Raw genomic sequence first — 21598 nt, 5'->3', positions numbered from 1 at the left:
CGTTCTGATTATAAAAATAAAACTTGTTTTCTTTAAAGAAAAACTTGGCCTGTGATTTTTCTCTTGAACAGGGGGCCTCGGCCATCACTGCCCCCTCCCCCGCCACGGCGATCACTAGGTGTCACGGCTTGGGAGCGGGCGTTTTAGTCCGGTGTCGGTTGAGCCCTGCCCGGCACTGGCCTCTGGGCTCCAGAGGGAGCGGACAGATGGGGTCCTGTTTCCACCCACCTTTCCGTGAACGGGGAAGGAGCGGACGCCCCCGCCCTGCCCCGCAGTCAGCCTAGGACCCGAGGAAGACTGACTCGCTCCACGTGGGTGATGCGCGTGAGCAGCGACCTGGGAGTGGGGGCCGGGCCGGCCCGCGGGGTGGTGTGACGGGTGGCTCCCAGATCCCCGTGGAATGGGGGGCACAGCCCCAGGAAGGGCGGGTGCTTCTGGAAGAACCTGAGTGGGGGCTGCTGAGAGCAGAGAACAGTGTCTGGGCCAGCTGCCCCGGGGGATGCTGGGAGGCAAGCAGGTGCACGGTCAAGGGAGGGAAGTCTCCGTCCGGGGCTGAGGGGGCCCAGCCTAGGGGTAGTTCTAGCATTTCCCAGAACTCCGCTGGAGCCCCAGCTCCATGCTGGAGAAATCACCGGGGACTCACAGAGGAGGCATTTAGCCTGGAGAGGAGGTGAATTCATTCATTCCAAGAAATGTGCGGGTCAGAGGCAAAGCACTGGAGGGAGACATAAAACAGACCGGGTGCTACCCGTTGGGGTATGTGGTCTAGTGGGGGTGACCTGACAGGCCTACAAACAGGATCGTTTTGGTTGCTTATCAGCACTGTGAAGCGGGTCTCACAGGGTTCTGGAGAATGGGTTCTAGGCAGACAGCAGCAAGTGCAAAGGGCCTGGGGTAGGATGCATGGCCCAAGGAGGCCAGCGTGGCTGGAGGAGGGGCAGCGAGGGGAATGTGGCAGGAGGAGCTGAGTTGAGGGTAGGATGGAACCAGCTGGAACCAGCTCTCGGAAACCCAGGTCGGGCCTGCTGTGGGGCCTCGCCTAGGGGGGACAGCAGCGCTCGCACCTGTCGATGCTGTCGCCGAGAGGCCCCTGAGCCTGGGAGGGGGTGGGCACCACGGCTGGGCCGCACGGGATGGAGGGGCTTGGCGGGAATGGCACGGGCACCCTGGCCAGGGGGCTGGACTGACCAAGGCTTGGGGGTCTTGCGTCGGGCGTCCTTTGGGCCAGGTGCGCCCCAGGCGCCAGGCTCATCCTCCCGTGTGGGGCCCCGGGACATGCAGTCTGTCCCCGTCTGTCATCTGCCCAGACGTCACCGCCCCTCTGGCCAAGCCAGACATTCGAGCTGCTCCCAACTCCTCTCTCTCCCTCACCTCTAACTTGTTGCCAGGTCTGGAAGTTTCCACCAGCGAAGCCTATCAGGACTCTGCCCCCACGCCAGGCACCATCCCCTCTTTTCCTGGACCCTCCATGGCCCCCCCACATCTTCCCGCCAGCGGGGTCCTGTCTCCCAGCTCAGAGCCTCTGTGGCTCCCCTTGTCCTTGGAGGAAAAGCCAATGCCATGAGGCCCGTACTAGCCCCCTCACTGTTTGCTGGACACACCAGTCACAGCGTACCACAGGCCCTTTGCATGTGCTATCGACTCCTCCAGCTTCTACCAGCTGAGTTCCTCCTTCAGCTCTCAACCCAGAAGTTTAAGTTCAGGGGGGCTGAGGCTTGCAAGCGTTCTGAACCTAATTCAGCCGATGATGAGTGGGCGTCAGAGATTTCTGGTGAGAGTTTTAGGACCGTCCATTCAGACTGGAGTGTGGGGGGCGGGCTGAGCCAGAAGAGGCTGGGTGAGGGGAACAGAGCGGGGGGGAAGGGGGGGACAGAGACGGTCACTGAGTGTCCACAGGGAGTGGGGCAGGAGGAGGCGTGGCCCTGGCCCAGAACCCACCGACCGCTCACACGGCCGGCCCTTGGCTTTGCGGTGAGATGGGGTGGCCCTGACAGGAGGAGGGGCTGGGGGTGGCCCTGGGGCCGCCTTCTCGCACCATCCCTGGGGGTCCCCAAGGGGCCTTTTCCAGTTACTTTGACTTTGAGGTTACGAATCCCCTCTGTCTGTGGTCCGGGACCCCTGGGCTCTGCCCAGGGAAGAGTCGGGGCTCCCGGGGCCAGGTCAGGTGAGGTCCTGCTGGCCGGTGGGCTTTTCCTCCCAGGGCCTTCCCCTCCCCCGCCTGCGGGGTCTTAGTCTGCAGACCCTGGCAAGGGGTCGGGGAGGTCAGCGTGGGGCTCCTGGCCCAGAGGACACACTTACTTGCTGCAGCTGATAAGGGCTTGGGGGCCGGGAGGGGCTGCGGGCGCTGCCAGGGTTATCTGGAGGGCCACGCGCTGCCAGCCCGTTTCCTGTCGCTAATCAGCCGGGGGCAGCCTCTGGGACCGGCCTGGGAGCCCTGAAAACACCCTCCCGGTCCTGGGACTGAGGCTCCCGACGGTGGCAAACTGGGGAGAGAGTTTCCAAAGTCACCTGCTCCTCTTGGGGCACAGGGCGAACTGCGGCTGGGGGGGGGGCCCGGGGACGTGGCCACCAATCTGGGCAGCAGTCGTGAATGGTGGCTGTGTTCTGAGTGTCCCCACTGTGGGGGAGGTGACCTGCCTGGGAGGTGGGGGGGGCCTGACGCCACCCAGGCCAGCCCCCCCCACCCCGCCTCCTTGAGAAACTGACCGTCCTCCAAGGGGGTGACTCCCTGGGGCGCGGGCTCAGGGAGGGTCCCCGGGGCCCCCGGCTCCTTCCTCGTCCCTGTCAGTAAGGCGGTCCCTGGTCCCACACCCAGAGGGCCAGGCACACACACACCCACACACACACACACACACACACACACACATACGTGCATGTTCATGCACACGCAACTCACTGTCTCTCTCTCTCCCCCACCCCCACATAGACTCACACATGGACACGGACACACGTGTGCACCTACACACTCCTGGATGCACACATCCACAGCCGTGCACACCAGTCACACATGCACGCACCTATACACTCACAGCCCCATACACGGGGACACACACACACACACACACTACACGTCATGTACACGAGACCGACGTGTGTGTACATGTGTGGGTGCGCAAGCACACAGGCACACAGATACATTTGCTCCCCGACACGCTCATCCCCTCACGCGTGTTAGTGACAAGCCCAGAGCCGCCACCGTGGTCTGGGGTCCGTGCTAAGTGTGTTCACAGCCACCAGCATGTAGAGGGGCTCACCGTTTTGAGTCACCGGGGAAGGGGAGGCAGGCATGGAGCCAGGCCTGGAGGCTCAGAGGGCGCGGGGTGGGGGGTGTGGGGTGTGGCTGGGGGTCAGGGGTCGGGGGATGGGGGAGCTGTGACCCTGGACGCCTCTCCCTGGGGCCGAGCCCTGACCAGCGGGGCAGAGAGGATGGGGCGGGAGCGCCCAGGGCTGTGGCTGTAGACACAGGGCATTGCGGGCACCACGGCCTCCGGCACACGGTGGGGGGAGGGTGTCACCAGCTGCCGCTGCCCCCCGCTGGGCTTGCTTCCTCCAGCCTCAGGGGACTGAGCCTCTGGGAGTGGCCCCAAGTTGGGGGGGCGAGGGGGGCGGGTGAGCACCTGCTCCCTCACCCGGGGGTGGGGATGACTCTGCTGCGTGGACCCCAGGGGGGCGGAGCTCCGTTGCCTGCCTTCCCGCCTCCATCCCAACTCGTCCCCACTGTGCGCTGCGCTTCCTGGGATCCCGTCCCCACCGCTTGGGGGGCGCCTGCCTAGACAGCGGAGCAGGAGCCTGCCGGTGCCCTGGCCCGATGCAGACACTGTGGCCCTGGCTCCTCGCGGTCCTTCAGGAGGGTCCCGTTTCTCCCCTTTGTGCCGGCGCAGAGGTAGGCGCGGAGAGGCTCCCCCAGCCAGTCCGTCCCTCTGTCCGCAGCTCTCTGAGCCGTCGTCACCCTCTGAGCCGGCAGGGGGCCAGGGCCAGGGAGGGTGCCCAGGGAGGGCGAGGCTCCTGCTCAGGGGGGCACTTCCGTTACTGCCTGGAGCCTCATTATCCCACTTCCCAGATGAGTAAAACTGAGGGCCAGAGAGGAGGAGGGGGCTTCTCTAGACCACTGAGTTGTTGCCCCCGCTCCGCTCTAGGGGTGTAGCCACGAAGGGGCCGCTGGGTTTGGGGTCAGACCAAGTCCCCTCCGTGCTACTCCACCCTCTGCACCTGGGGCGGAGGGGGGCTCACCCGGCCCCTGGCCTCTCTGATCCTCAGTTCCCGGCACAGCCCGGGGGTCCCGGGGCGGCACCCGCAGGTGCTATCTGCCTAGTAGCCACTGGCCTCCGGGGTGAACGTCCCCTGGTGTTTTCCTTTGAGGAGCTGGGCTGCCTCGGCCTCGGGGACCCCCAGCCCAGCTCCGCAGTGCACACAACGGGTGTGTCTACTCCCCCGGCCCCAGCGGTTGGGTCCCAGGGGTGGGCATGTGACCCAGTCTGGGTGAATGAGAGTCAGTCCTGGACGTCTACAGGGACTCGTGGGAAGGAAGCTCTTTCTGCTGGGAAGCCAGGCGGGAGCAGATAAGCCCGGAGCTCCTGGGGACCGGGGCTGGGGAGGGACGATTTGTGCCTCATGGAGATACTGCCCGAGAAGGAAACCAGCACAAGGGCAGGTAGAGCTGAGGAGTGAAGGAGAGATGGGGTCTTGGTGACACCTTTAAGGGCCCCTTGATCCAGCTATGCCTGAAGCCAGATCCTGGGCTGTTACAAGTGCTTCTGTCATACGAGCTAACAAATTCCCCCTTTTGCACAAGCCTAGTCAGTTTTGTTCAACCAAGACTCTGGCTGAACTCCTGGCTGGCTCAGTCGGTTAAGCGTCTGACCCTTGGTTCTTTTTTTGGCTCAGGTCACGATCTCACAGTTCATGAGATCTCTGCGTTGACAGCATGGAGTCTGCTTGGGATTCGCGCTCTCCCTCTTTCTACCCCTTCCCCCTCCCTGTCTCAAAATAAGTAAATAAACATTAAAAAAAAGGAAGAAAAATTAAATCAGTAATTCGAGTGGCATTCAATAGAAAAACACAAAACAACAGTGGTTCTTAGCTAGTTACAAGTTGATCTTCTCCCCACGTAAAGGATATCTGAAGCAGCCAGTCCAGAGCCATCCGGAATCCACGCCCCTTTTAACTTCCCATTATACTATTTTAGTGTATAGCTTAGTTTCTCAAGACCATCTCATGGTACAAGATGGTTGCGGTAGCTCCAGCCATCATGTCCAAGTTCCAGGCAGCTAAAGGACGAAGGGGAAGGGGAAGGCGAAAGCTGAGACTTCCCAAGGGGACGTGCCAGGAGTTGCCTTTCCATCTCTCTGGTCAGATCTCAGTCACCCGGTCTTCCCTAACCGCGAGGGAGGGTGAGGGTATAGATGTTTCACTGCGTGTGTAGCTGTCTGGAGGAGAAGGCGGACGTCCAGGAGAGCGATGGTCTCGTGGGGCTTTGTGAAGGCTGCCACTGACTCAGCCTGTGTTCCTCCCCCTCCTTCACAGCAGCCGGCTGAGCGGGCCCGCCCCTGCGCCCATGCCACAGACGGGGCAGTCGAGGCTTAGAGTGACTTCTTCCTCACTGATGTGTTCAACTTGGGTCAAGAGTCACCACAGGGCGTGTCCCGCTTGGGCGGGACTCGAGGCCCATGGGCTTTCGCATGGGGAGTGTTTGAAGGGGGCCCTGGGTTTGGTGCTACGCGGAGGTAGGGTCTGATGTTCTCCCTTGTGCTGGCTCGTTCCCTCCTTGTCAGAAGCCTCCCATGTGGGGTGGGTTAATAGTCCCAATCTACAGAGGGGGAGACTGAGGCTCAGTGGGCATGATTGGAAACAGCTGATCCAGGCTCGGGTTGGGGCTCCTGCCTCTAAAGCCTGTGTTGCCGGCCTCGGCTCTGTGGCCTCCAGGAGCATCTTGGCCCGACGGGCCCCCACCTTACCCCTCCACCCAGCGGGCCACCGTGGTGACGTGCAAAGGCCCAGGTGCTCTGGCCTGTCACTGGCTGTCCTGGGCCATAGCTGGGTCGTGGTTATGTCACCTGCCTGTGGGGTCATCACCACGTCTGCCCTCCCCGGGGCCACTGCGCGGAGGCCAGGGACGGCTTACGGGCGGCCTGGCGTGGCACAGGCGGGCCGCGCGAGGTGCCCTTCCTGCTGGCGGGAGAGCTGAGCGGGATGTCAAGGGTGGAGGTGAGAAAACCACCTTCATTCCTGCGAAACCCACCCGCGACCTCTCGGGGTCCGGCCTGGGGGTGAAGGACCCCGTGTTTCCAGTCCAGCCGGACAGCCACGCCCCGGGCGTGTTCCGGTCTGTCACCCTGAGGCTGAGGCTGTCAGAGCCCCGGGACTTACGAAAACGGACATTTATTAAAGCTGCTTCCTATGGCTTCGTGTCTGTTCTTTCCCCAGCAGGACTGTGCCCTATTTGCAGATGGGAAAACCAAGGCTGGGGAGATTCAGCCACTTGGCTCAGGGCCGGAGAGCTGGTGCGTGGCAGAGCCAGGGTCTGGACCCAAGACATCCAGATCTGGGGGCCCCCGTGCCGCCCTGTCCCCGAGCGCCGAGCCCCGTTCTTCTACGTCCTCACCCCAAAGCCAGCTGGGGCGTGTGGCCCTCGCGCTCCCTGCCCACGCTGCTGAGTCACACTTGTGTTTGTGTCCCAGAGATGTAAACACCAGCCTGGGGGCCTCCGGGCTGGGACCATCCAGACAGCGAGAATGACAGTGACAGCCGCCCGGTCGGCTGTGGGGCTGGGTGTCTGCCCAGGGCACGGCCTGGAGCGGGCACCTGGCCCGCCAGATACCTCCGGGGCCTCCTGCTGGGGCCGATAAGTGCCCGGCTCTGCTTATCAGCCCCGCTCCGCTGCCTGCTCTCCCCGAAGCCGGGTGCACGCAGCCTGACCATTAAACATGGGGTCAATGTCCCCAAGCCTGGCCCAGCAGACCCGGGGCTCGGCGCACTGGGGACACCCCCACGTTGTCTCCCGCGGGCCCCCCGGTCCCCATGGGGGCATTTTTAGAGAAATTCGAAATAGAGGTGTTTTTGTCTGAATTATCCAATTAACACTGTTGGGGGAAAGTTCTAAAAGAATGAGAGTTCAGTGAGATAATCTACCCACGTGTATAAAAGCGGGGGAAGGAAATGGCCAGATGTCAGTGGTGGCCCGACTAGAGGGCCATCTTCCTTTGTTCCTAACACGCTTCAGTGTTATTTACGGCCGAGTAACAAAAGCCAGGAAAGGAGGTCTGTGAGTGCACGTGACAGACACCAGGGAGGGGTTCCTCTGCGTCTGTCTGCGTGTCGATCCGGGCGCCCCGGGGAGCGTCAGCTGGCTGGGGTCCAGGGGGGCCGTGCCCCCACCCCGTCTCTCGCCTACGGTAACCCACGCAGTTTTCTTTTTTAATTTTATTTAAATCCGAGTTAGTTAACAGTTACTGTAATAATATGGTTTCAGGAGTAGAACCCAGGGCTCCTCCCAACACGAGTCCCCCTTCGTGCCCATCCCCCATCTAGCCCATCCCCCCCTTCCCCTCCAGGAACCCTCCGTTTGTTCTCTGTATTTAACAGTGTCTCGTGGTCTGTCTGCTTCTCTGTTTTCATCTTATTTTTCCTTCTCTTCCCCCATGTTCATCTGTTGTGCTTCTCAAATTCCACACACGAGTGAAGTCATAGATTTATCTTTCTCTGACTTATTTCGCTTAACATGACACACTAGTTCCATCCACGTTCTTGCAAACGGCAAGATTTCATTCTTTTTCATTGCCAAGTAATATTCCAGGTGTGTGTGTGTGTGTGTGTGTGTGTGTGTGTGTGTGTGTGTGTATCACATCTTATCCATAACCCACTCGATTTTCTCAGAAAGTGACTCAGGATGCACAGTTCCCGGGCCCGGAAGGCTCCGCGGCTCCCCACTGCCCTGGAATAAAACCCCAGGTCCCGGCTCCCGCACGGCTGGCGTGGCCCGGCCCTGCCACCGTGCCTCCCTGCCGCCCGACGTTCTGATCTGGCTCCTTCTCGTCCCGCAGCCCTAGCTCAAAACTCACCAGACGCCAGCCCGCTCCCGGCCCCGCTGGCTTCCTGGGTCTCCATGTCTAAGCTGCTTCCCTCCCTCATTCCTCTTTCTCTCGTTTTTCTTTCTTTCCTTTTTTTTTTAGAGCAACTGTCTCTTTTTCTGTTGCCATCACCCGGGACAAGGGCCTGGGCCGCTGAGCATCCTCTAGGCGCGAGTCTGGGCCTCTTGCTTGTCCTTGGGGGGGCCTCGCCTCTGCCCGCCCCTTGGTCTCCCACTACCCCTGCTCACCAGCAGTCAGCACACCCAGAGCCCCCCACCCCCCACCCCGCCTCTGCGGCAGGACCCAGTCTCTGGCCAGTTGGCGTCGTGAGCTCTCCTGGGCCAAGGGCACAGGCTGCTTGGCTCCCGTGGGACCGGGTTGAGGCTGGTCCTGAACCTCCAACAGGCTTAATAGGAGCCCCCAAGGCCGCAAGGGGTGCAGGGCGGCCGTGCGCCTCCTGGGGCGGGCAGAGAACCCCGCACTTCCTGAGCACCTCGCTTGTGCCTGCCACTCAGCGGGCTCGGTGAATGGGTGTGTGTGTGAATCCGCACAACTCTGTGCACGATGCGTGTACACTGTTCCCATTCTGCAGACGCAGAAACTGAGGCGCCAAGTAGGGCGGGGGCCTGCCCCAGGCCACGTAACGAGCCGCCGGCAGACTCCGAAGCCAACCCTTAGCCTGCTGCTGGGCTCTCCACGGTGGGGGGGGGGGGACGGGACACGGAACGTGCGGCCCGGAAGAGCGGCGAGGGGGGGGGGTGTGTTTCCCAGAGTCCTGTGGGAAGGAAGGTGCGGCCACACACACAAGCTTCTCTGACGATACTGGGCCCACGTCCCCAATGATCACACGCCCTCCGGTTTGCCACAGTCCCCACCAGGCCTTACCGGGCCCCTCGCCAGTGAGGGACCGTGCGAGAGAGTCGAGTCGGGGAGGAGGGCTGCGGCCACAATGTCTTCTCGCCCTGACTAGACGTCTAACTCAGGTAGTCGAGTGTTGAGTGGATGCAGGGAGGGGACATGGATGAATGGAGGAAAGGACGGACAGATGGACAGAGGCAGGGAAGGAGAGATTGAATGGCAGGGTGGAGGGCTGGAAAGACGGATGGAGGGATGGATAGAAGGACAGACAGACCGCCAACCCCCATCCCCACCCCCCTGCAAAGCCGGCTTGGCTTCAGGAGATGGTCCAGTGCGAGGGTTAAGAATTCAAGGGTCTGGAAACAGACAGGCTTGAGTCTGAATTGGAATTCCTTTCCTCACAAGCTGGGTGACCGTGGGCAAGTCACTCACCCTCTCTGATCCTCAGTTTCCCCATCAATAAAAAATGGATAGTAACACCTCACAGGACCCACGTGGAAAGAGCACTGAGGGCCACGGCGGAGGGAGGAGCTCAAGGGCCACCAGCTCCCTGCTGCTCCCGTGGCCTGAGAGAACAGGCTGGTCTCTGAGGAGACTCGGCACTCCTCACCCCTCCCGCCGGACAGGTGTGAGCCGCCCACACACAGCCTGCGCGGAGCCCCAGGACCAGAAGGGCCGGCCGCCCCAGCCCAGAGCCGCCGTGTCATCGGGGCTCTGGTCCCGGGGACACCCCGCAATCGGCCCCGAGCTCCTCAGAACCGTGCTGCACGGCCCCGCCCGGGGTCCCAGCCTCCGGGGCGAGGGCCTGGGCGGGGGTTGTTTTTAAGGGCTTATAGATGGTTCTAGTGTGAAGCCTGGCCTAAGCACCACTGGGCTTAGTTCTTTTCAACTTTTTATAGGTTTCCCCATGTCTGTGGTTCCTGTTTCTCTCTCTAGTTTCTTCAGAAGTTGGAAAAGACTCTGCCCTGTAGTCAGAAGAATTCAAATTTGTTTCTTTTTTAGTTTGTTTTTTTTTTAAGTAGACTTCATGCCCAGTGCAGAGCCCAACATGGGGCTTGAACTCATGCCACGGAGATCAGGACCTGGGCTGAGATCAAGAGTTGGACGCTTAACTGATTGAGCCCCCCAGGTGCCCCCTCCTTTTTAAGGTTTTGATGGTTCAGCTTAAAAAATCTTGTTTATTAATCCTCTTGGAGCACAGCTGGTTAGAGCGGGGGGCGCGGGAGTCATCTTTTTCCTTTATGCAGCTCCAGAATCCCCCCCCCCCGAGTACATCCATGTCACTGACTTTCATTACAGCTTAAACTGGCTTAAAAGAATAACCGTAAGTGTTGGGGCGCCTGGGGGCTCAGTCGGTTGAGCGTCCAACTTCGGCTCAGGTCATGATCTCATAGTTCATGTGTTCGAGCCCCGCGTTGGGCTCTGTGCTGACAGCTCGGAGCCTGGAACCTGCTTCTGATTCCGTCTCCCTCTCTCTCTGCCCCTCCTCCACTCGTGCATGCACGCGCGTGCTCTCTCTCTCTCTCTCTCTCACACACACACACACACGCACATGCACATGCACGCACGCACAAGGATAACCATAAGTGGAATCAAAGCAAAAAAGTAAGGTTCCACTTCACACCCCTAGGATGGCTGGAACGAAAACCCCAACAGTACCACATGTGGATGGGTGATGGGGGGTGGGCGATGGGGGGTGATGGGGGTGGGCGTTGGTGGGCGATGGGGGTGGGTGATGGCAGGTGGCGGGTGATGGGGGTCGGAACGTGGAGGAGTTGGAAGTCACTGGTGGGAGTGTTGAGCAGAAGACAGCTTCAGACGATTCAGCCTAGAGTTGCCGTCCGAGCCGGAGACCCTTTGCCCGGGGGTCCTTCTGAGACAAGGTAAAGCAAGCGTCCCCCCACAGCATCCTCCCGAGTGCTCACGGAAGCACTATTCGAGCAGCCAAAAAGTGGAAACAGCCTAAGTGCCCATCAGTGGAACAGCTGGACAAACATCATCTCTCTGTACAAGTATATTATTTGGCCATAAAAAGGAGTGAAATTCTAATAAAGGCGACAGCGCAGACGAACTTGAAACCGTGGCGCTAAATGAAAGAAGCCAGTCGCGGGGCCGGGTCAGGTGGGCTTCCATTCACGTGAGGTGCCCAGGAGGGGCGAGCCCACACTGAGGCCGCGGGGGCTGGGGACGCGGGGCTGGGGGCTGTCTGCCACTCACCGGGCACCGCTGGGCGAGTCTTAGGAAAACCAGCAAGGCAGTGGCGCTGGAAAACTGAGGAACGACTGTGACAGAATAATCCAGAAAAAAGCAACAGAAATCAGCACGGAAAACCCAGAATTCCTGGGGCCTCCCTGCACGGATCTGCGGTGGAGAGTCATTTCCAGTTTGGATCACGTGTTGGATGGTCACCCCATCCATCTCGTTGTGTGTGCCCCAAGTCTCCTGGCCTCACAGGGTAGGGGCCATGAGCAGGTGCAGGGACAGCCCTCAACAGGGAGTGAGCCAGTCGCTGTGTCCCCAGGTCACACAGGGAGGGAGGCGTCCTGTGTAACAAAGCTGGGGAGGGACCCAGCCCTCTCCGGGCCTCTCTACCCACTCGCTCACCCCCAGCCCGGTGGACGTGGGGTCATGGTCCCCCCCCAACCATCGGGTGCAACCCCGGGGCGGGGCCGGGGGCGGGCTCTGTTGAAGGCCGCTGCGTTCCCGCAATTCAGGGCAGACTGAGGACCTATGTCTGGCGACTATGGACTTCTCTTCTTACTTTATCCTTTGTTTGAATGTGGTCCCACAAATGCATACAAGTTATAAAAACCCAAAGAGATTAAAAATAAATGTAACCTCACAGTAAAATGTGGGAAGGAGGCAGAAGTCTGCAAAACGGCCAGAGAAAGTCCCTCCAGTTCCACGCGCTGGCGATAACGACGGTGCTTGTCCCTGAGGTGTCTCCCCCAGAACAGGGTGGTGTGGCCGTGAGGACTCTCTCTGTGGGGCCTCGCCGCTTCGCAGTTGGCTTTGCCGCTTACCCCCCTGGCACACAGCCAGCCGGCTTGTCGCTTCTGCGTTCAGGGAACCATGCTAGTATGTGTTAGCTAGCGCCTGCTGTATACAGACTTGGTTCTAGACTCCGTGGGGATGGCGCGGAGCAAAGCAAATTCCTGCCCTCGTGGGGTTTCCAGTTTGCTGGGCGAGACAGACAGTCAACGAGGAAACAAATAACCAAGAGAACTGCGCAACCAGAGAGGAGCTGGGCTACAGACCACAGGGCCTTTGCACGGGTGGTTCTCTCTGCCCTGGGGGGCCCTTCCTGCAGCCGTTCTGTGCTGTGCTCCTCCCAGCCAGACCCCCTGCCCCTCCCCCTACTCTGCGCCCTGCTCCCCCTCCTCCCCCAGAGCACCTGTCAGGGTTTATGCTTCTCAGTGCACTCACTTGTTTTCTCATTTGATATCTGTCCCCCGTCTTGGGCTGGGGGCGGAGGTGGACGGGGACAAGGCAGGGATGACTCAGGGCGCTCGCGGATCATACGGATTCTAAAGAATTTAAACGATACAATCTTCCAAGCTGGGAAGTCGCCCGAGGCAGCGCGGGGTGCGTCTTCCTGAGAAAGTTCCTGAGGGACGTGGGTGCCCCGACCTCGGCTCGGGACCTGGGAAAAAGAGGGGAGCTGCCTCCTCTGGGTGCAAGCGGGGCAAGCACAGTGACCTCCCTCCCTCCTGCACAGCCCCCCTCCCCGGGTCATCAAAGGCGTCCATGCGAGTGTGGGATGTGGATGCCACCCGCTGGCCCCTCTGGGGACAGCCTCGCTCTACCCCGAGGGCCTCAGAACTCAGTTTTGACCATATTTGCCGCAGAGCCAAGCATCCACCCTGCGGGGCCGCGGTATAAATATCAGTGTATTTGCTCTGCGTCCAGAAAGCGTGTTCTGATATGGAGAGGCTTCGTCCCGCTGCTCTCGCGTGAGGTCGGCAGTGCGGCCCCGGGGCAGGGGGCGGTGGGGGGGGGCTCCTGGGGAGGAGGCTCCAAATCCCCTTCACTGCCCGCCCCCCCCCCCGCTCTTCCCCCAGCCCACCCGTGGGTGCTTCTCCACCAGAAGGGGAAACGGCAGCTTCCCGTGAGGACAGACCTCCCACCTGCGCCGTGTGCAGGGCCTTCTGTGCACATTTGCCAGCTTTCTGTAACTGTGCCCTGATCCCCGGGGGAACCGCCCTTCCCTACTCCTGTCCCTGGGTCCCAGGTGGTCGCAGGTCCTTAGGTGCCTTCTACAAATGCCGAGGCCCTCCTCTGTGCCAGGCGCTGGGTGGGTGTGGCCACTGCCCTGACCAAGCTCGCCTGATCAGGAACCAGGCAAAGAAGTCCCGGGGTTACAGGTTTGTGAAGCAGCAGGTGGGTCGATGGGGAAGAATCGACTAAGAGGTGGGTCCAGCAGAAGGCTCGCTGGACAGAAGTCACGTGTGGAGGCAACAGTGAGAAGAGCATTCCGGCGGGGTCAGCACGTGCAAATGCCCTGAGGTTGGATGTGCCCAGCCAGGATGGACAGTGGGGAGGCCCGCGAAGCAAGAGTGTGGCCAGGGAGCGGAGGGTGGGGGCGGGGGGCGGAGCGCACCTGGGTGGGGGGATGAGGCATTAACACCCCCCCCAAATGAAAACGGGCACGCGGCCACCACTTTGCAACAGCCTCCTGGGCGTTAGGAGCATGGCACGGGCCGGAGCACTCCCCGGCATCTCTGTTCTGTCCCCTTCCCTGAGCACCGCTCCCCCCGCACCTCTGCGTTCCCGCCGCCCGTGGGGCCAGAGACCTTCGCTAGAGCGACTTCCGCTCCTGTTTCCGCCTGGCCCCGCCCAGGATAGTGTGTGACACCACCCTGAGCCTCCCCCCCCCACCCCATGCAGAGGAGGGGCCGCACCTTCTCCGGTGGGGATGGCTTAGCGGGGAGGGAGGGGACAGAGCGGCCCCACCGAGGGGTGTGCAGCCTCCAGCTGTGAACAGCGGGGCGTCCCGTCCGGGTAAGATGCGCAGCTTCTGTTTACCGCGACCGGGCCGCGGAGGCAAATCTCCATCCTGTCCCTCTCCCGCCCCACTTCTCTCCCTGGAGGACCCTGCGCCTCTGGCTCGGACCCCCTGCTTTCTCGCCCGGATGGAGCACGTGCGTGGGCTCCGCTCTGCGAGGCGCCCGTGCCCTGTGCCCTCCAAGGCCCCCCTTCGGTGCCGCAGAGCTGCTCTTGCCCCCTTGAGGGGTCCCCAGTGTGGGTGGGGCGTCTCTGTTCCCGACGCCTGGGACCTGTCCCATCCCCTGCGAACTCGGGCGGGGCCGCCGGTGTGGGCGTCTGACGTTGTTGCTGCTGAGCACCTGAGCCGCAGGGACCCCACGGGGTGGGGGGTGGGGGTGGGGGAAGGTGATAATGACTTGGGGCCTGAGGGCCACACTTTTAAAATTCACTTCCCCATTCGGCGACCTGGCAGGAACTTGGCCCCCTTGCAGTGGTTTCCTGATTGCTTCTGGGGCGTCTAAAGGGGCTCACGTGTGCCTCAAACCAAGCTGGGACATTGTGGGTCCCCCCCCCCCGTTCTTCTGCCTGGCTCCCAGCTGCTCGTGTTGCCGCCCCCAGGCTTCTGGAAAAAGCTGCCCACTGTCCCCTAGAGCCGTGCCCCGATTCCAGCCTGCAGGTGCCTAGCGAGCTCCAGCCTATGAGCTTGAGGGTGTTCCAGGGTGGGGGTGGGGCTCCATGACTTCACCCAGCTCCAATCCCTCCCTTCCAATAAAAACATACAGAAATGCTTTCTCCATTTATTTATTGAACAAGTACCAACTACGAGGTCCTAGCGGGTAAGAGAAAATATGGAAGCCATCGCTGGAATAATTACTTAATTGCAAACTGATAAAAACCACAAGAGAAGTGTCGAGTCCTCTCAGGTGAGCCTCTGCCACAGGGCCTTTGCATCTGCTATTCCCATTGCCTGGACTGCTCATCCCCAGCTATCTGCATGGCTTACCTCTTACCTTGGCCCATGGAAAATGACAGCCCCATTCAGGCGTCTGGGGGGCCCAGTGAATTGTGCATCTGACTCTCAATCTCTGCTCAGGTCATGAGCTCACGGTTCTGGGGATCGAGCCCTGTGTTGGGCTCTGCACTGACAGTGCTGAGCCTGCTTGGGATTCTCTCCCCTGCTCTTGCCCCTCCCCCACTCTCTTTCTCAAAATAAATAAATAAACATTAAAAAAATTACAGCTTCACGTTACCTCTCCCTTCCCTGCTCCTTTATCTCCGTCACTATCATCAAGCTCAAGCCTGCATTTACCAGTTATTATTACTTGAATATCGCCTGCTTGCGTGTCAGTGACCCCTGGTAGAATGTCAGTCCACAGGGCAGGCACTTCTGTCGGCCGTGTTCCCTGGTCCAGCCCCCGTGCCCAGGAACCTGCCCAGCATGTAATAGCTGCTCAGTAAATATTTGTTGAGTGAATGAATGACCTAACCGGGGATGTGACCTACTCAGGTAATCCGGGACCGGGGAAGAGAGTGTCACGGGACGTTTTCCCACCCCTGGGGACAGGTGCAGGTTCTGTGGAGCCCGAAGTGTGTGCCGTTTGGGGCGCCGTCTTTAAGAAGAAGACTATACACACAAGTACATGCACAGCCGCAGGCCACAGACCCGAAGCAGGACGGCGGCGGCGGTGGGGGGAAGGCGCCCCGGGTGGAAGGCACGGCTTGCGGAGGCCCTGAGCGCCGGGAAAGGTGGGGAGGAGGTCCACATGGCCGTAGCTTGGCAGGGGACCCAGGAGAGGCGGCGGAGGCGCTGGGGACCGGCCAGGGAGCGTTGGCTGGGACACAGCGGTGTCCTGATTTCTGCGGGATCCCAGGGAAAAGGCCGGAGAGGTGACCTCTGCGCTCCGCGGCCGGAGCCCCCTGCCAGCCGCCACTTTCTCACTCATTCAGGGACCACGAGGCCAGCGGCCCAGCCCCAGGCTCCAGGAATGCGCACCCCCCCCCCCCCCCCCCCCCCNTGAAGGGGTTAGCTTCCCATGGTTAGCAGGGCCTGGGATGCAGGGAGGGCTCCTGTACAAGGGATCTGACCTCCTCCCCACGCTGTGGGTCAGGAGCCCCCCCCCCCCCCCCCGCCCCAGGTCCCTGCTCACCCCTGACCCACCTGGAAAGGGCCCTGGAGGCTGCCTGGGGAGGCTCCCCCCGCCCCCCCAGCTCCGCTCACAATAAAGGCTGGGGCCCTGGCTGGGGACGTGTGCCCTGGCTCCCAGCCACTGCCAGCCATTTGCATCACAAATGAGCCTCAGGCTGTTGGGTTCCAGCCAGCTGGCCTGGTGCTGCCCTCGGTGCCTTAAGGACACAGCCAGCCTCCAGCTGCTCCACGGGCCGCTCCCTCCCCCAGCTGCCTGGGCCCCACCCTCCGGGGCTCCCCACCAGCTGGCGTGGGTGGGGGCCTCTCTGAAAGTCAGGGTCAGGGGAGGGGCCGAGCACATGCTGGCCTTTCTCAAACGGAGGCCCAGAGAGGGAGACTGATGTGCCGAAGGCCGCTCAGCTAACGCCCCGGTGACCGGGGGCTGGACCCCACGCAGGAGCCCCAGGAGCTGCGCTGCGTGACCGAATGGCCATCTCAGCACCGGCCTTTCTCTCCCGCGTGTCAGGACGAGGGCTGAGCTGCTGCTTCTGGACTCTGAGCCCCATGAGGTCGGGCGCTGCGCGAGCTCGCACACGGCTTGCGGCAAACACTCGGTGTTTCTGAAGTGAATAATTGAGCGCATCAACCCACAAACTTTGTTTTGAGCTCCGGTTGTGCTTTCCCCTGCAGGCTCTTTCCGAGGCAGAGGTGCATCATGTCTACCTCAGGGTCCCCCGCGCTGAGCATGTGGTCTGCCCCCCCACCCCCATGGGGGTGCTGGAAGGTTCTCTGAGGTTCATCCGTGACTTATTGGCCATGGGCTGACTGGGGCTCCCGCCTCAGAGCCTGTGAGCCTGGTGCCTAGGGAGGCCCCTGTCCAGCTCCTCTGTCTCTGCCTGGCTCGTCCTGAGGTTCTTTCCTGCCCCAGGGCCTTTGCTCATGCTGCCCTTCTGCCTGGATGTGTCTCAGCAGTGGCTGCTTTTCTTCCTGTAGCATCGGCTTCACCGTCCCCTCCTCAGAGGCGTCCCCGTGGCTGCCGCATCTGGCCGGAGCCCTCAGACATTCTCTGTCCCCACCCTGTCTGTCTTTCTATTTGTTTTCTTGGGTTTGCCTGTGTCCCCTTCAGAGTGAAAGAGGGAGAGAAGGAGAAACAGAGAAAAGGAGAATGTGTGTGAGAAAGCAACGCAGTGACTCACACCCCGATCCACGAACAGAAACTGAAAGAAAAGCAGGAACGGAGTCGCGGAGAAAGAGGGAGCCAGAGAAAGGGCCCTGGTGGGGGGGGTGGGGTATACAGGGCCCACCCTGTCCTTCTGGGGTGATGGACGTGTTCTGGGATCTGATCCTGGGGACAGGTGCACAAATGTGTACTAAGGGCCGTGGCATCGGACGCTGTCAAAGGGTGCCTTTTATGAAATGTGAATTATATTGTGTTTGAAAAAAATTTTAAATGTTTATTTATTTTTGAGAGAAAGAGACAGAGCATGAGCGGGGGAGGGGCAGGGGGAGAGTGAGTCACAGACTCTGAAACAGGCTCCAGGCTCTGAGCTGGCAGTCAGCACAGAGCCCGATGCGGGGCTCGAACCCACGAACCGCGAGATCATGACCTGAGCCGAAGTCGGACGCTCAACCGACTGAGCCCCCAGGCGCCCCGGGAATAGGCAGTCTCTTTCAAACTTTTCAAAGTGGTGAAATCGGCTTTTACCATTGAAAAGATACGGAAAACTTCAGGAAAAGAAGAACTCCCCCCGCTGCCCCCCACCCAGAGTTAAACATTCTTACGATTTTGTCACAAGTTGCTAATCTCTGTCTTTAAGAAAGAAAATGTTACACAGCTGAATTCTGCCGGGGGCCCCCCCCCCCAGGCCCCCCCCAGCGGGGAGAGAAGGCGGGAGCCCCGGCCTCCTGCCCTGGTTTTTACTCAAATATGGATGATGACTGTCCGCTCGCAGCGCTGTCCTGACAGCTTGTACGTGAGGCTTCCTGCGCCGCGGGCGGGGCTCTGATGCTGTTTTCCATTCGACGGCACGTGGAGGTCCGCAGAGGAGGGCTGTGTAGAGGGATCCCCCCTCCTAAGGAGCAGCCCCCCACCCCCACCCCTCCCTCCCCTCGTCCTCACTGGTGTGCGGCCTGGGCGATCACCGGGGCTCAGAAGGGCATCAGCTCCAGGTTTAATGCTTTGCTCTCTCCATCTTGGAATGTTTCCTATCTTTTGAGCAAGGAGCCCCCCATCTCATTTTGACTGTCTTGCCAGTCCGGCAGAATGGGGCACCCACGGAGCCCTCATCGTGTGCCAGGCTGCCCAGCTGGCAGCGCGGACCTCACCACTGAGTCCCCCTGAAGGCTCTGTGAGAGGCGCGGTTCTCATCAACCCATTCTGCAGATGGGGAAACTGAGGTTCAAAGAGCTCCCGACTCTGGTGCCCCTGCTCAAGGCACAACGGTTTACAGCCCCTTCGAAAATCAGATCAGCTCCAGGTCCCTGTGTCCTCATCCAAGGTGCCAGGAGGCCAAGGCTTGCTCAAGCGGATGGGGCCCGAGGGAGGTGGAGCCAGATTCCGGGCCAGCTCTGAGCCGGCAGCCAGAGGCTCCCCCCGCGACCCCCCCCCCCCACGGCCTGGCAGCTGAGTCCATTTCACACGTTCCCTCTCCCGGTGGGGACGGCCTCAGCGAGGGGGGAACAAACCCGAGGGTGTTAATCAGAACAGCCACTTCCTCTCAGAACCTGCCTTCTATAATTAGACCCTGGGCCTCACCATCTGAGCCCGGCCCCGGCTGAGTAGGGCCCGGCCTGCGGCCGCTTCCGGCCCCGGGGACGGGTTTCCACGCTGTCGCCCAAGAACCCCAAAAAGGCTGGGGGCATGGGTGTGGGGGGCTGCTCAGGGCCGGCGCTATGGAGGGGGCTTGTCTGGTTTCCCTGGCAGGCTCTCCCCTGCCGTCGCGGCCGTGGGGGCAGACGGGCTTCATTTCTAGGAGCCGAGAGAAGCCCTCGTTCATTCATTCGTTCTGGAACTCGGGGTTTCCTGAGGGTCTTCCATGCACCGGGGGCTCGGGCGGAAGGCATCACAGGCCCCGCCCCGTGCACGGAGCTGACACTCAAATAAACACGTCACTAAACAGAAAACAGAAACAGAGTAATTTAAGATAAACTGGGGGGTGATCCCGCCAGCGGCCCCAAGGGTGTGGGAGGCTGGGAGTGGGACGGGTATCTGAGGACACCCGCAGGCGGAGGGGACAGCTGGCGGAGGCCACCAGGCCTAGGTTGGGCTCCAAAGATGGGGAGAAGCCACCAGCCACCGGGCACCAGCTCGGTTGTGCCGGAGTCCAGGGCAGCGGGTCTCTCCTGGGTCAATGCTGCGCCCCGGGGGACACTGGGCAGCGTCTGGAGAGGTTTTCGGTGTCACAGAGGGGTTGGGGTGCCCCTGGAAGCCAGTGGGTGGAGGTCAGGACGCCGCTGCCCCCCCACATCGCCCAGAACGGCCCCGCAGCTGAGAAGGACCCGGCCCGAGTGGCAGTAGCAGGAGGCTGGTGGAGGGAGGGGTGGGGGGCGGCCTCTGGCGGCCGGTGACCTGAGCAGAGGCCTCCCTGGGGGCCCGTGGGGAGACAGAGCAGAGGCAGGTGCACAGGCAGCGGGGGGGGGGGGGACTTCGAATCTGAGTGGAGAATCAGATGCAGCCGGGGAGGCAGGCGGGGCCACATCCTGCCCGGCTTCCTGGGCCCCGAAGAGGACTTTCACTGGCAGCCTCTACATGCAAAGGTGGTAAGAGCACTGGACGGGGAGTCCAGACCCTGGGTTTGAATTGGGGCCAACGGCCAGGGGATGTTGGAAAAATGACTCCTTGGGGCCCCTGGTTTCCTTTCTGTCAAAGTAGGGGCACTGCTGCTGGCCAGTCCCCGCAGGAGAGGGCTTCTGGGTGGGGTCGGCGGGGTGCTGGGTGTGGGGACCCGGGGTGTGCGCAGGATGGGGTGTGACTGCTCCGAGTGTCCGGGGGTGCCTGCCCCCTGCGAGCTGTAAACTCAAGTCTCAAGTGTGTGTGTGTGGGGGGGAGGGGGGTCCCAGACCCTGGCAAGGGGGAGCCAGCTCGGGGGTCCTCACAGAGCGGACGAGGTCCGCGGGACTTTGCCGGCACCATCTCCCGTCCCAGCAAAGCATTTCCTCAGTTGCTGAGGCTCTGAAGACACTCAGGCGAAGGGAGGGCGGGGGGGGGGAGGGGGAGGCTTTCTTTCGCTGCCTCCCCGAGCTGCCACTTCTCCTGTCTCGCCGTCCTGCTCACAAGACGCTTCCGGTGTGGACCTGACAAGGGACTGTGGCAGATGCCACTTGAACGCGCAAAGGAGGCCCACAAGCCGCTCATCCCCAAGGAAGCAATGAACGGTTCACTGTTGCGCAGAAGAATGCACAGACTTGCCGGCAAAGAGAGAGATGCAGACAAAGCCGTTTTGATTCCATTAGCAACACAATGATAAAATGATAAAACCCAGTGCTGGCAGGAATGTGGAGAAAATGACACATCGGCTTTGCTATAAACGATGCCAGGTTTGAAGATCAGTCTCCGGGCAGGAAACAAGGGCTGTGAAACTGCGTACCCTCTGGCCCAGCATTTTGCCTCTGGGTCCCTAAGGCCCCAAGTGCCTTATTTAAAAGTGGGAGATGAACGGGGCGCCTGGGTGGCTTAGTCGGTTAAGCGTCCGACTTTTGCTTAGGTCATGATCTCGCGGTTCGTGGGTTCGAGCCCCGCGTCGGGCTCTGTGCTGACTGCCAGCTCAGAGCCTGGAGCCTGTTTTGGAGTCTGTGACTCCCTCTCTCTCTGACCCTCCCCTGCTCACGCTGTCTCTCTATCTCTCTCCTAGAAATAAATAAAACATTAAAAAAAAAAAGTGGGAGATGAAGAAAACAGAGACCCCAGGCCCCAGATGCCCTGGGGTAGCACCCGTGGAGGGCTCGCACTATTTCAAATGCCGAACGTGTGTTACCTCTTCAGTCCTCACAGAGTGGCGTGTTTTACGAGCCCCTGAGTCACAGATGGGGACCTGGGGACACACGGAGGCACGCCCCGTCTCCGCAGTCACTCGGATGCTTAGCAGAGCTGGGATTTGAGCTCAGGCTGCCCCGCCTGAGACGTGGAGGGTCCCCACTCCACACCACCGTCCCGTAACGCGAAGGCGGAATCGTGCGCGGAGGGAAGGTGGCACGCAGCTCCGCGAGGCTGTGCCGTCACCAGGGTGCCGTCTGAGGGGGAGAGGGTGTCTTCATGCTCTGGCCTGGTGGTGACTACGAGCCCGCTGCCCGGCAGGCATGCCCCAGCCTGTCGTTCCGGAATGCGGGCCAGCCACCATCCTGGAGGCCTGCCCTTGGGTGCCGGCGTTGAGGCGGCCACAGGCCCAGCCCACGGACCCGGCCAGCAGCCCCACTGTGTGTTTGCACAAGGAATCCACCACCACCCTTCACGCTGCCCCCGTGGGAGCTGAGCCGTTGAGCTGATGCCTAGAATCTCTCAGGGTCGACCCTGGGCAGAAATGCCGGCGGCCTCGTGGTTGGAAATAGTAGAGAGAGAGCGGCAGTC

General features: G+C 61.2%; 1 long non-coding RNA gene across 1 annotated transcript; it reads left to right on the top strand.

Annotated features, from left to right (window-relative positions):
• Positions 1-13869: 13869 nt before the first annotated feature.
• LOC120234901 lies at positions 13870-17450 on the top strand. The gene is made up of 3 exons (XR_005529239.1): positions 13870-13925; positions 14724-14833; positions 17162-17450. It is a non-coding gene; the product is annotated as an uncharacterized LOC120234901 (long non-coding RNA).
• The last annotated feature ends 4148 nt before the right edge of the window (positions 17451-21598 follow it).

Source organism: Hyaena hyaena, unplaced genomic scaffold, assembly GCF_003009895.1.
Source record: "Hyaena hyaena isolate Hyena2069 unplaced genomic scaffold, ASM300989v1 scaffold_119, whole genome shotgun sequence".
Classification (NCBI taxonomy): Eukaryota; Metazoa; Chordata; class Mammalia; order Carnivora; family Hyaenidae; genus Hyaena; species Hyaena hyaena.
This window is presented reverse-complemented; position numbering and strand designations above follow the sequence as displayed.